This window comes from Cetorhinus maximus, chromosome 22 (genome assembly GCF_964194155.1).
Source record: "Cetorhinus maximus chromosome 22, sCetMax3.hap1.1, whole genome shotgun sequence".
Lineage (NCBI taxonomy): Eukaryota > Metazoa > Chordata > Chondrichthyes > Lamniformes > Cetorhinidae > Cetorhinus > Cetorhinus maximus.
In genome coordinates this window covers 3,779,055-3,791,096 of record NC_135900.1, presented here as the reverse complement: position 1 = coordinate 3,791,096, position 12,042 = coordinate 3,779,055, and positions in this window count along the sequence as shown.

The window sequence follows — 12,042 nt, the reverse complement described above, 5'->3', positions numbered from 1 at the left end:
AAATACAATCCCCTTTTTCAATGTTTGAGAATAGAAAGTGCAGAGATTTTGAACGATATCTCGATATAATTTGTAGGCTGGTTTTCGATTTGTATTCGAAGTTCATTAAAGTAATTCACTTTGAAATTCGCGAAATAGCCTCAACTTGTTGCTCGCTCTTTACTGCTCTTTCGTACATGATTGTTCATTCTCTTTTAGTCACTGCTTCACTCGGTTTCTCTCTCAATTAATTATTCGTTTCTCTCTCTGTTCTCTCGCCAGACAGAAGCTCTGGTTTCCCGCTCTGTGTGTGTGTTAGATCCAGACCTGGTGTCGCTGACCCAGGTCCTGAACCAGAGATTCTAAGCGACAGCTCCCTAATCAGACAAGGAATCAAGGACAGGGGAATAGTGAAACTCAGAAATAATGTGCTTCAGAACAACGTTTTCCTCCCTTTCCCCTCTCAGTAATAATAACTCAGTAATAGTGTCCCTCAGGACAGAGTCCTTTCGCGATGACCGCTTGACATGTAGTGTGCGGAAAGTTAAATCTCTGTGCTACAATCCGTTTTCCTCCCTTTCCGCCTCAGTTTCCCTCACTGGGGTTTTATTTTGCTTCCAATACTCGTAGCGCTTTCGATTTCTATTTTCCTTTCAACCACCGTTCAGAGATAGTTGAGAGGGCGATCGAGCGAGAGGTTTATGCTCAGTGAAGTTTTACCAGTAAATACTTCAGAAATAGCAAAAGGAAAACGAGACAATTGAAAGTGCAAGTTTTTTTTCCCCCCCTCCACCGATGCTGTTAGACCTGCTGAGTTTTTCCAGCATGTTCTGTGTTAGTTTGGAATTGAAAGTGCGTGTTACCTGTTTGGAGTCAATGTAGGAACGAGACTGGGCTGAGATTTCACTGAATAGTTGACAGATTGGAAACGCTGTGTCTGGATTTAAAGATGGGATTGGGTCGAGTTTCAAGAATTATTTTCATTTCCATTTAGAGAATTGTGGAGCTCCACTCTTTAAATCGCGACTAAAGGCTTTGAAACAAGCCATACAATTAAAATAGAACAGTAATACACGGATACTGTGCGATTCTAAATATATTATGCGAGAGTGTAAATAATGTTCTTGTTCAAATTTAAACTTCAATAACGTTGGAAAAACGAGCGATAGAAGCGAACTGGAAACGGCATAGTCATGCTATTTCCCATTTATTTCAGATGTTGAAATTGATTGAAAATGTCCACAATCGGGTTGATCCGTGTATCCCGGAGGATGACCCCTATGTTGAAGCCTAGACATTTGACCTGCATCGTGTTAATCATAATTTTATGAATTATGTTTTGATATGCCGTTTACAGTTTGTTTCTAACATGTGGATAATCAAAGTTATTAAAGTTTAAAGCTGCACAAAGTCTTTATAAACGCCGTGTACGTGTGTGTGCACATGTTAAAGAATGTACACGTGGCCTCTTTCTGTGCTGTATCATTCATGATTCTATATCGAGGGGTATGTTTATATATATATGGTGTGTACACAATGAATGGTTAAAATTAATTCAAGCTAGACTTCCCTCCTATTCATTTAAATCTGCTCGTGCTGCGGTTAGAGGCTCAATGTGCAATGCTCAGAATTTGTCATTTGGGATGTGGGTGTCACTGGCTGGGCCAGCATTTATTGCCCATCCCTAATTGCCCTTGAAAAGTTGATGGTGAGCCGCCTTCTTGAGCCACTGCAGCCTACGTGGTGTAGGTACACCCACAGTGATGTTAGGGAGCAAACGATCGCCCTGGGTCAACATTGCGCGCAATTAGAGACAAAATAAGTGGGTATTTTGTTATTCCCTGTTTTCAGGACAGGTGAGAGACCCCCCAATCCCAAATCCCACAGGAACACGCCGTCAGGGCGCGATACATGACAAGTAGCGCCCTCGCTTCTAGCTCTGGGGCGCGTTAGGAAGATTCGTTTGACGGATAACATACGAAATAAGATATTTTTTTCTTAGTTGGATCCTTTTAGGGAAAATTCTTTAAATGAGAGCTGAAGAATATTCAGAGGGAACGGATTTTGCTTTGATGTTGAGGTTATATTTGCATTCCAGTTTGACAAACTAACCAGATTGGCGCAACATCCTTCCAACCTTTTGCGCTCAATCGGTGTTGGATCTGTTCGAAAAGACAAATACATTTTGCCCGGGTTTAGGTACCAGAAATTCCGAGGCTAATCTGCGGCTAAATGTCAAACTCCCGCACTCATCTATATTGTAAATGGCGACAGAATCAATCGGTCACATTAAACAAAGTGTAAAAAATAAAATAGCTGATTCCACCGTCAATATATCTCGGCGAATTCAAAATCGATTCATTTAAAGTGTGTCAGGTTTTATCTTTATATATTCGAACTGGAAGAATATTGGGATGTGATAAATTTCAGCGGCTTTAGCTGAACAAAGCGTCCGTTCAGATATTTTTTAATCGCTTTACAGAATCTAAGAAGTGTTTTCGTTATGGGAGAGAAAAGCAGAAATTCCGAGCGTGTGCGTTGCGGTCCAATCCAAAATATTCTGCAAACTTCAGTTTCTGTAGCTTGCCGAACGAGGTGGATTTACGATAGGTTTAGGACCGAGAGACTGCTGGTTGCCTTTAACTTGGCTTAACTGGAGTTTGCTGTCCAGTCTGTTAATGATTTTTTTTGTTACAGAGGCTGCATGGGAGAGAATGAGCTTTCCGTGAGAATTGACCCGTTTCGTGCGCTTTTAAAACGATCAGTTATCTATTCGGATTTCCAATATTTTCTCCAGCGAGAAAAAAAATTCAAAAAATTCACCATGATGTAGAACTTTTTATTGTACATTTAAAATGTTCGCCAGAAAAGTCAACAGATAGTTCTGTCTATACATTTAGAGGGGAAGGCACAGAGCGAGAGTAAAGATGAGTACTTCAGGTACAAATAAACCAGAATTGACATACTTGGGGAAAAGGAAAGCAAGGAGGTGAAACAGAGCCGAAGGGTCACAGCGAAAGCAGACGGCAGGGCGAGAACAGGGCGGACAGAAACTGAGTCAATGAGAAATGGACACCGCTGCTGGGAAGCAGAGAGAGAGAGATACAGCCCCGGTATTGGGTATTTCTAATGGACATGCCCGTCAGGAATCATAGCGACAAGCTCTAGATTATTCTGCCAACAAAAATGCTTGTGTGGTTCATGTGCTATTTGTTAGGGGAGGAATTGACACACCTGTATAATTTTATAATAGTTGGTGTCAGAGGGCGAGACAGCAATTCAGGAGAAACTCCTTTGCACAGAGAGTGGTGAGAAGGTGGATTTCGCTCCCACATAGGGTAGTGCAGGTGGATCGAATAGGCGTGTTTAAGGGGAAGCTGGATAAACACTTGAAGGAGGGAGTAACAGAACAAGCTGACAGGGTGAGATGAAAGGAGGAGGCTCCCGTGGAGCATAAACACCAGCACGGGCCAACTGGGCCGAATGGCCTGTTTCTGTGTTGGAATATGTAACATGCAGAGACAATTAGACATGTTAGAGCTCGGGTCTGCTCCCGCTACTGTCAGTCACTGAGTGGTGCGTTTAGCTTGAAGCGGGAGGAAATTCATTTGCCAAAGGCATGAAATATCTAACAGCTGAGCTGGTTAGGAGATGGAAAGAAAATCCTTGGCTCACAAAGAGAATGCAGGAAACTGCAGGAACTAATTACTGAGAGACAGGGCATGAGAAAGTATAATGGGACACCGACCCCAAGCCCTGAAATGGGTTAATTTCAGCACCAGAGATGAAAAGTGACCTGGCCTTGTGGATAAGGGATTTCCAGTTCGCTGGATGATGCTTCCACGTTACCTTTTAGCATCATGGAATGATAAAGCACAGCAGGAGGCAATTTGGCCCATGGTGCCTGGGTTAGTTCTTTGGTAGAGCAATCCAGTGAATCCCACTCCCCAAAGCCCTTTAAATTGAGTCACAATAATTAAATTATGTATTCAGATATGTTTACCCTGAGCTAGGGATCAGGGCGGTGCTACCTCACAGCTTCAGGGACCTGGGTTTGATCCTGATCTCAGGTGCCCTGATTTCCTCTCAGAGTGTGTGCCCTGAGATGGGCTGGTGTCCTGTCCTGGGTGTATTCCATCACACTTTAGAATGAGACACTGGAGGATATCATACAGAGACTTCCTTCACTGTAATGACCACGAAAAAAAAAATCAGTGCAAAAATAGAATTGTGATTAGCTGAATTTGTGTTAAGAATCTAGACACTGGCACCAACCTGGAGCCCATTGCCTGTTGGGTTGGCTCCAACCCTGAATCGGACAAAGTGGCTCTGGATGAGTGAGCTAGATAGAGGCTAATGCAAATTTAAAAGTGCTTTTGATCTGGATGGTTCTTGCTGTTAGATATTAATTATCTGCATTTCTCTTTGCTTCATCTTCAGCACATTTTCTTGTCTCCTGCATCCTTCAAAGCTTCACAAATCTCCCAATCCTCATCCTACAACTCCGAGGCCCTCTGAGATTTCACCCCTCAAATGTTTTTTTAATTTATTCATGGGATGTGGGTGTCGCTGGCAAAGGCCAGCATTTATTGCCCATTCTTAATTGCCTTTGAGAAAATGGTGGTGAGCTGCCTTCTTGAACCGCTGCAGTCCATGCAAGTGGTATCTTATCAATTCCCTTAAAGCAAATTTAAGTTGAATTTGGCATGTTGCATTTTCTGCACTCATTTGATGCACATTTTACGATGTTGATGAACAATGTGTAATGTAATTCACCTATAGACCCGGGATTAGTGCCAGTGTCTAGATTCTTAACACAAAATTCAACTAATCGTGATTCTATTTTTGCACTGATTTTTTTTTCGTGGTCATTACAGTGAAGGAAGTCTCTGTATGATATCCTCCAGCATCTCATTCTAAAGCTCATTCTAAAGTGTGATGAATACTCCCTACTTGTCTGGATGAGTGCAGCTCCAAAACACTCAAGAAGCTCGACACCATCCAGGACAAAGCAACCCGTTTGTTTGGCACCACATCCACAAACATTCACTCCCTCCACAACTGACGCACAGTGGCAACAGTGTGTACCATCTACAAGGTGCACTGCAGGAACTCACAGAGACTCATTCCTTCATGCCACTATTTAAAGGAAAACATTCTGGAAGCACCTTCTCCATGTTGGACTGCAACAGTTCAGGAAGAGCACCCGTTATCACATTCTCAGCTGTGACTCCTCCTCCTCCTGGAGGTACCATGCCCTAAGAGGGTATTGGTGACCATGGACTTCCATTGGATTGGTCCATGATTATGCTTGGCAAAGTACTGCAGTAGAACCTTGCCTTGTGCAGTATGGCTGATCAGGAAACTCTTCTGCTCTTACCACCTGGAAGCATTTACAGGCTGATAATCCACCTGTTTAGCCACATTATGAACACACTTTCCATTGCCATTCACCACTGGAGTGGGACTTGAACCCAGAGCTTCTGGCTGAGAGGTAGGGACACTACCCACTGTGCCACAAGACCTCCCAGAGGTGACTAGGCTGACTAATACTGTACCCTCAACCAACATTAACAAAAGCAGTCTAATTGTTAATTCACCCCACCTACTGTTTGTGGATCTTGCTGTATACAAACTGTGCTGTTGCATTTTCTCCCATCATAATGGATTCTAAAGCCCTCTACCAGCTTGGAGTGAAAATCAGAGCCAAGGCTGGCATTTAAATATGGATATCTCAATTCTTGGTACTGTGAACACTCAGTGGACTAAGTAAGCCAATGACAATATCGAGGCTTGGGCTGACAAGTGGCAAGTAACAGTCACACCACACATATGCCAGACAATGACCATTTCCAACAAGAGAGAATATAACCCCTTGACATACAACGGCAGTACCATCACTGAATCCCCCACTATCAACATCCTGGGAGTTTCCATTGACCAGAAACTGAACTAGACTAACCATATAGACACAAGTGGCTACAAGAGCAGGTCAGAGGCTCAGAATCCTGCCCTGAGTAACTCACCTCCTTACTCCCCAAAGCCTGTCCACCATCTACAAGACACAGGTCAGGAGTGTGATGGAATATTCTCCACTTGTCTGGATGAGTGCAGCTCCAAAAACACTCAAGAAGCTTGACACCACCCAGGACAAAGCAGCCCGCTTGATTGGCACTGCATCCACAAACATTCACTCCCTCCACCACCGATGCACAGTGGCAGCAGTGTGTACCATCCACAAGATGTACTGCAAAAACTCACCGAGTCTCCTTAGACAGCACCTTCCAAACCAATGACCGCTACTACCTAGAAAGACAAGGGCACTAGACACATGGAACACCACCACCGGGAAGTGCCCTTCCAAGCCACTCACTATCCTGACTTGGAAATATATCGCTGTTCCTTCACTGTCACTGGGTCAAAATCTTGGAACTCCCTTCCCAACTGCATTGTGGTTGTACCTACACCACATGGACTGCAGAGGTTCCAAAAGGCAGCTCACCACCACCTTCTCAAGGGCAATTGGGATGGGCAATAAATGCTGGCCCAGCCAGTGATGCCCACATCCCATGAATGAATTTATAAGAAAGACGTGATTTTATAGATCGTGATCAGAGTGCATTTTTTCTCTTCCACAAAAAGTGGTATTTGCTAGCTCAATTAATAATTTTAATTCAGAGGTCGAAAGACTTTTGCTAGCCAAGCGTTATGTAGCCAAGGTGGGTGGATGGAGTTAGGGTACAGATCAGCCATGATCTCAATTGAATGGTCAAACAGGCTCAAGGGGCTGAATGGCCTTCTCCAGTTCCTTTGTTTCCATAGAATCTTGAAACAGTTGTTGGAGTTGCTACAGTTATCGTGTGTATACATGTGTAAATTTTGCAGTATAGGATTCTTTATAGTTGTACAATTATTTGTGAACTCTACATGTTTTACACATTCATTTTGACAAAACACTTGTTTGGGTGAGTTTGTATTTTTATGATGAGGTGCACTTGTTCTGAGAGTGAAACTTACAAAGGAGTTGGCATAAGGATTAACCACGGTTTCACAGTACCAGAGTATCTTTTCAGTGCAGAAGGAGGCTGTTTGGCCCATCGAGTCTGCACTGGTTCTCCGAAAGAGTAGTCCACCTATTCCCGCTCCCCTGCAGGATAAGGGGCCGATCATTTAGGATTAAGATGAGGAGAAATTTTCCAACAATCAGTTGTGCTATACTTCATTGGGATATATTGCAGTGTAGACTGTGCAAATAAGACATACATTGGTAAGTAAAAGTCATCATATAACAAATTTTTTAAAACCTGTATACTCATTTATTAGATATAACATTACATTTATGATATTGACAGATATAATGTGCACCTCATTTTTGCATTACATCATTAATGCTTTATTTATCATATGCATGTTCTATATATTTTTGTGGTGAGACAATTGGTGTGCTAAATTGTATCTTTAAATATTATTGGAAGCCTCTTCAATTCTTTGCCTTTTCGTGTAGCGCTGGTAAGGTGTGTAAAGTGAATCACCATCTTTTAGCTGTGCAGAGCAATCAAGCAGCAAAAGAAACTCTCATACAGTTTGATCATTTGAATAGTTAAATTCACAGGGTGTTTTTATAAAAATGCCAACAATCAGCAAACAGGGTGCTCAATATCATCAAAATATTGGATTCTGTTGTAAATTTCATAAAAGAGTAGCAATGTTTTGCAACATCTGAAAATTCTTTTAAAACGCTGTTTCTCAGATAAATGAAGAACATTGAAAAACAACTTCCTTTTGCTTCAGAATTCCTGCCACAGCTGTTGGGCTGAAAAATCCTTAAGCAGTTTATAATAAATGTGGTTTATATTAAATTCTGTGTCCTTATATATTAATTCTGAGAGCTTAAAACTGTAAATAAATTTATTAACTCAAGATTTCTTAACTCAACATGATAGATTTCTAATGTATATCGCTTAAAGAGATGACGTCTAACCTCAGCCCATGGGCCATATCCAGCTCTTGGATCCTGAAATTCCAGGCCTTAGATCCCAGGTTGCCCAATCCTATTTGCAATTATACTTCTGTCTGACTTCAACTAAAAACCAGAAAATGCTGGAAATACTCAGCAGGCCTGGCAGCGTCAGTGGTGTGAGAAACAGAGTTAGCTTTCAGCTTGATGCCTTTCCATCAGAACTGGGCGATAGAGATGAACAGCTTTTAGGTAAGTAAGCATGCAAAATTTGTCTACGAATATATGAACATAAGAAATAGGAGCAGGAATAGTCCATACATCCCCCTCATGCCAGCTCTGCCATTCAATATGAACATGGTTGATTTTCTGCTTCATCTTCACTTTTCTGCCCACTCCTCGCGTCCATTTGTTTCCTGAGACCCCAACAATCTGCCTACCCCAGCCTTAAATATATTCAATGATGGAGCATCCACAACCCTCTGGGGTAGAAAATTCCAAAGATTCACAAACCTCTGACAGAAATTTCTGCTCATCTCAGTCCTCAATGACCTTATCCTGACACTGTGACCCCCGTGTTTTAGATTCCCCGACCATTGGAAACAATCTCTCAGCGTCCACCCCATCAAACCCCTTCAGAATCTTGTACATTTCAATGAAGTTATCTCTCATTTTTCTAAACTCCAAAAAGAGTATAGGCCCAATTTACTTAACCTCTCATAGGACAAACCTCTCATCACAGGGACCACTCTAGTGAACCTTTGCTGTACAGGCCCCAGTGCAAGTATATCTTCCTTAAACATGGAGGCCAAAGCTGTGCTTAGGCACTGTTAAATCTCTTATATCTTCCAGTTCTGATAAAAGTTTATTGATCTGAAATGTTCACTCATTTTCTCTCTCCACCGTTGCTGCCAGACCTGCTGAGTGTTCCCGGGACTTTATGATTTATTTCAGATTTCCAGTATTTTGCTTTTATTTCCTGCTCTATCCTGTTTGAACTTTTCTTAGATCTGCAGGTTTCAGAAAGGTTATTCGCAACATTTCCTTATTGTGAATTGGAATAGTTTCCTTTTATGCCATTTTATTAGATTATATTTATTCAGGTAATTAGCTGAAACACCACATATCTCATTTTTACATCTACGGATCTCGTTAAGGAGCTCCCTCACTAACAGCACTGTGGGTGTACCTACACCACAGGGACTGCAGCGGTTCAAGAAGGCAGCTTCACCACCACCTTCTCAAGGGGCAATTAGGGATGGGCAATAAATGCTGGCCCAGCCAACGACGCCCACATCCTGTAAATTAATTTTAAAAAGTGAGATGCGTTAGTATCAGGTGGATACAATTGAATGAATGTTGATTTTGACTTTATATGTGGTCCTTTACGATCTACTCAACACATCGATATGGAAAACAAAGCTTGAGAAATCCTGAACTTTTGCCTCAACCTCGGGCAGAATTTTTCCTTTGGCGCCTGGGGGGCCAGGACCCGCACGCCGATGTGTAATACGACGCATGGTGATGTCGGGTGAGCGTCCCGACGTCACTGCGCGCCATCGCGATATTTCGGTGGGTGGGTGCGCGACGATGTCCGTTACGCGACTGCCATTGAAGTTCCAATTGGCCTGGATTTTGCCGCGCCCGTGTGATCTTCAGCGCGTCGCACGGGCGCAGTGAGCAAGCGGGTATTAGAAATTTGCATGAAGCTCATCCACGGGCGGCAGGAGAGGGCTCAGTGGGTTCGCGAATCCAGACATTTAAAAGTTACTGCTCAGAAGTTAGTGAAAGTTGCCTGTGTGAGGTGGAAAAATTGCAAACGCACAGCAGCTGCTCGGACAGGACTCATAACCTTCAGGTCTGCACTTTGCAGTGAGAGTTTGTTTTGGGTCCTGTAGATTTCAGGAAGCCTCCCTGAGCCTGGGAATGGGAGGTGATTTCTCCACTGGAGGCACCTCATCTGAGGAGGAAGGGAGGGCCAGAAGAGGGAGGAGGCCAGGAGTCCACATTCAGCCTCCAGGGGAGCCACCTTTGGGAGGACAGGCGCAGGCACAAGGGGTGCGGGGCCAAGAAGTAGTCCAAGGCGGAAGGGGCTGCAGAAGACGCCACTATCCTGCTGCCAGGGTTTACAGAAGGCAAAGCAGCAACCTCAATATGTCTGAGGTGCAGTGCCGAAGGAGGCTCCGTCTCTCAAAGGAGACAGTCAACACCACCTGTCAGATGATTGGCCCTGAGATCTCCCCTAACTGTGTGGGTGGACACCCCATGCCAGTGGCTCTAAAAGGTCAAAGCTGCCTCCAACTTCAATGCTTCTGGCTCTTTCCAGGGGTTGGTGGGTGATCTTTGCGGAGTCTCCCAATCAGCTGTCCACACTTGTGTCAAGCAGGTGACAGATGCTCTGTTCAGATGTGCATTGACCTTCATCCACTACCACTGGGGTGAGGCCAGCCAGGCAGAGTGAGCCAGAGGCTTCGCAGCGATTGCTGGGTTCCCCCGTGTCCAGGGTGCTATAGACTGTACACATGTGGCCATCAAGGTGCCAGCAGGTGAGCCCGGTGCCTTCGTCAACAGGAAGGGCTTCCACTCCATGAACGTGCAGTTAGTGTGTGATCACAGGATGCAGATCCTGCAAGTTTGCGCAAGGTATCCAGGCAGCTCCCAAGACGCCTACATCCTCAGACACTTGCAGGTTCCAGGGCTCTTCAGTGCTCCAGCCCGGCTGGATGGATGGCTGCTGGGTGACAAGGGCTATCCCCTCAGAAGGTGGTTCATGATTCCGCCATCCAAGAACAGAAGCTGAGCAGCGGTATAATTGAAGTCACGCCTCCACAAGGGCTGTGGTGGAGAGAGTCATTGGTCTTCTCAAAATGCGCTTCAGATGACTGGACCATTCAGGGGCGCACTCCAGTACCCCCCAGATCGAGTGTCACTGATAGTGGTTGCATGCTGCGCTCTCCATAATCTTGCGCTGCAGAGAGGGGACACTGTGGACAAAGAACATGTAGACGGAGTGGCTGCGGCTGAACATGACGAGTCCAGCAGTGAGTCCGAGGATGAGAACGCACAGGGAAATGATGAGGGGGTACACGCTGACCCAGGCATACTCCAGGGAGGCAGGGACACCTGGGACACTCCAATCCAAGGAACCTTTAGCTAGCACAGCACATATGGATCTCCAACACAAGCCTGGCCTGTAACCTCCATCCTGGAGACCTTAGTGCAAAATCTGTCTGGATAGGAGCATTGACGATGGGCCCAGTCAATAAATGTAAATGACACACAAATCACTGATCAAATCTCAGGAATCCATGCACCTGCCCAAGAAAAGAGGCACCCCCAGCCATTTTAGACAACATAAATTTAATGTTGTAACAAAAGTCTCTTGACATAACAGAAATAAAATGGTGTTGTACTTCACACACAATCAGAAGGAACTCATCGGGGGTCAACAAAAAACCACCAGTGATGAACCCAGGGTGTGCCTAAGGTGCCTTCATTTTATGTTTCCGGGTGCTACATCTTTTTGGTGCCCCCTCGCTGGCACTGGCATCTGAGACAGCCGGCTCTCTCTGATGTCCTGTTGGCCTCGATGACCTTGACAGACGTCCTCTGGCCCGTGGGGCCTGTGCTGACCCTGCCTGGCAGGGAGCTGCCAGTTCCGCAGCTGGCATCTCCCCAGTCGTCGCAGCCTCATTGGGTGCTGCGGTCACTGGCAGAGGGGCGGAGGAGCTGCCGCCCTCATCCGGAGCCCTGAGAGGCATCAACAGAGACGACAGGCAGCTGCTCCGCCAACGGGAGGCCCATTTGGCCCTCCCTGCTCACCGTAGATGGATGGGCACAGAAGTGAAATACCTGGTGCCCAAATCACCGCCCACACGGGCACTGACCGCATGAGGTCAATGCCTCTGTGAGGGATTGCTGGTCCGAGCGCAATCCCAAGAACCCCTGATCCTGTCCCTGGAGCTGCCTCTCCATGAGCATTGCCAATCCCTCCATGCATCGGCAACAGTCCGCGTAGACTCCTCCACCACTGACACCAAGCCAAGCACAGCCTCATGTGCCTCCACCAGATGTTCCCGAGCATCTGGCTGCATGTCAGCACTTGG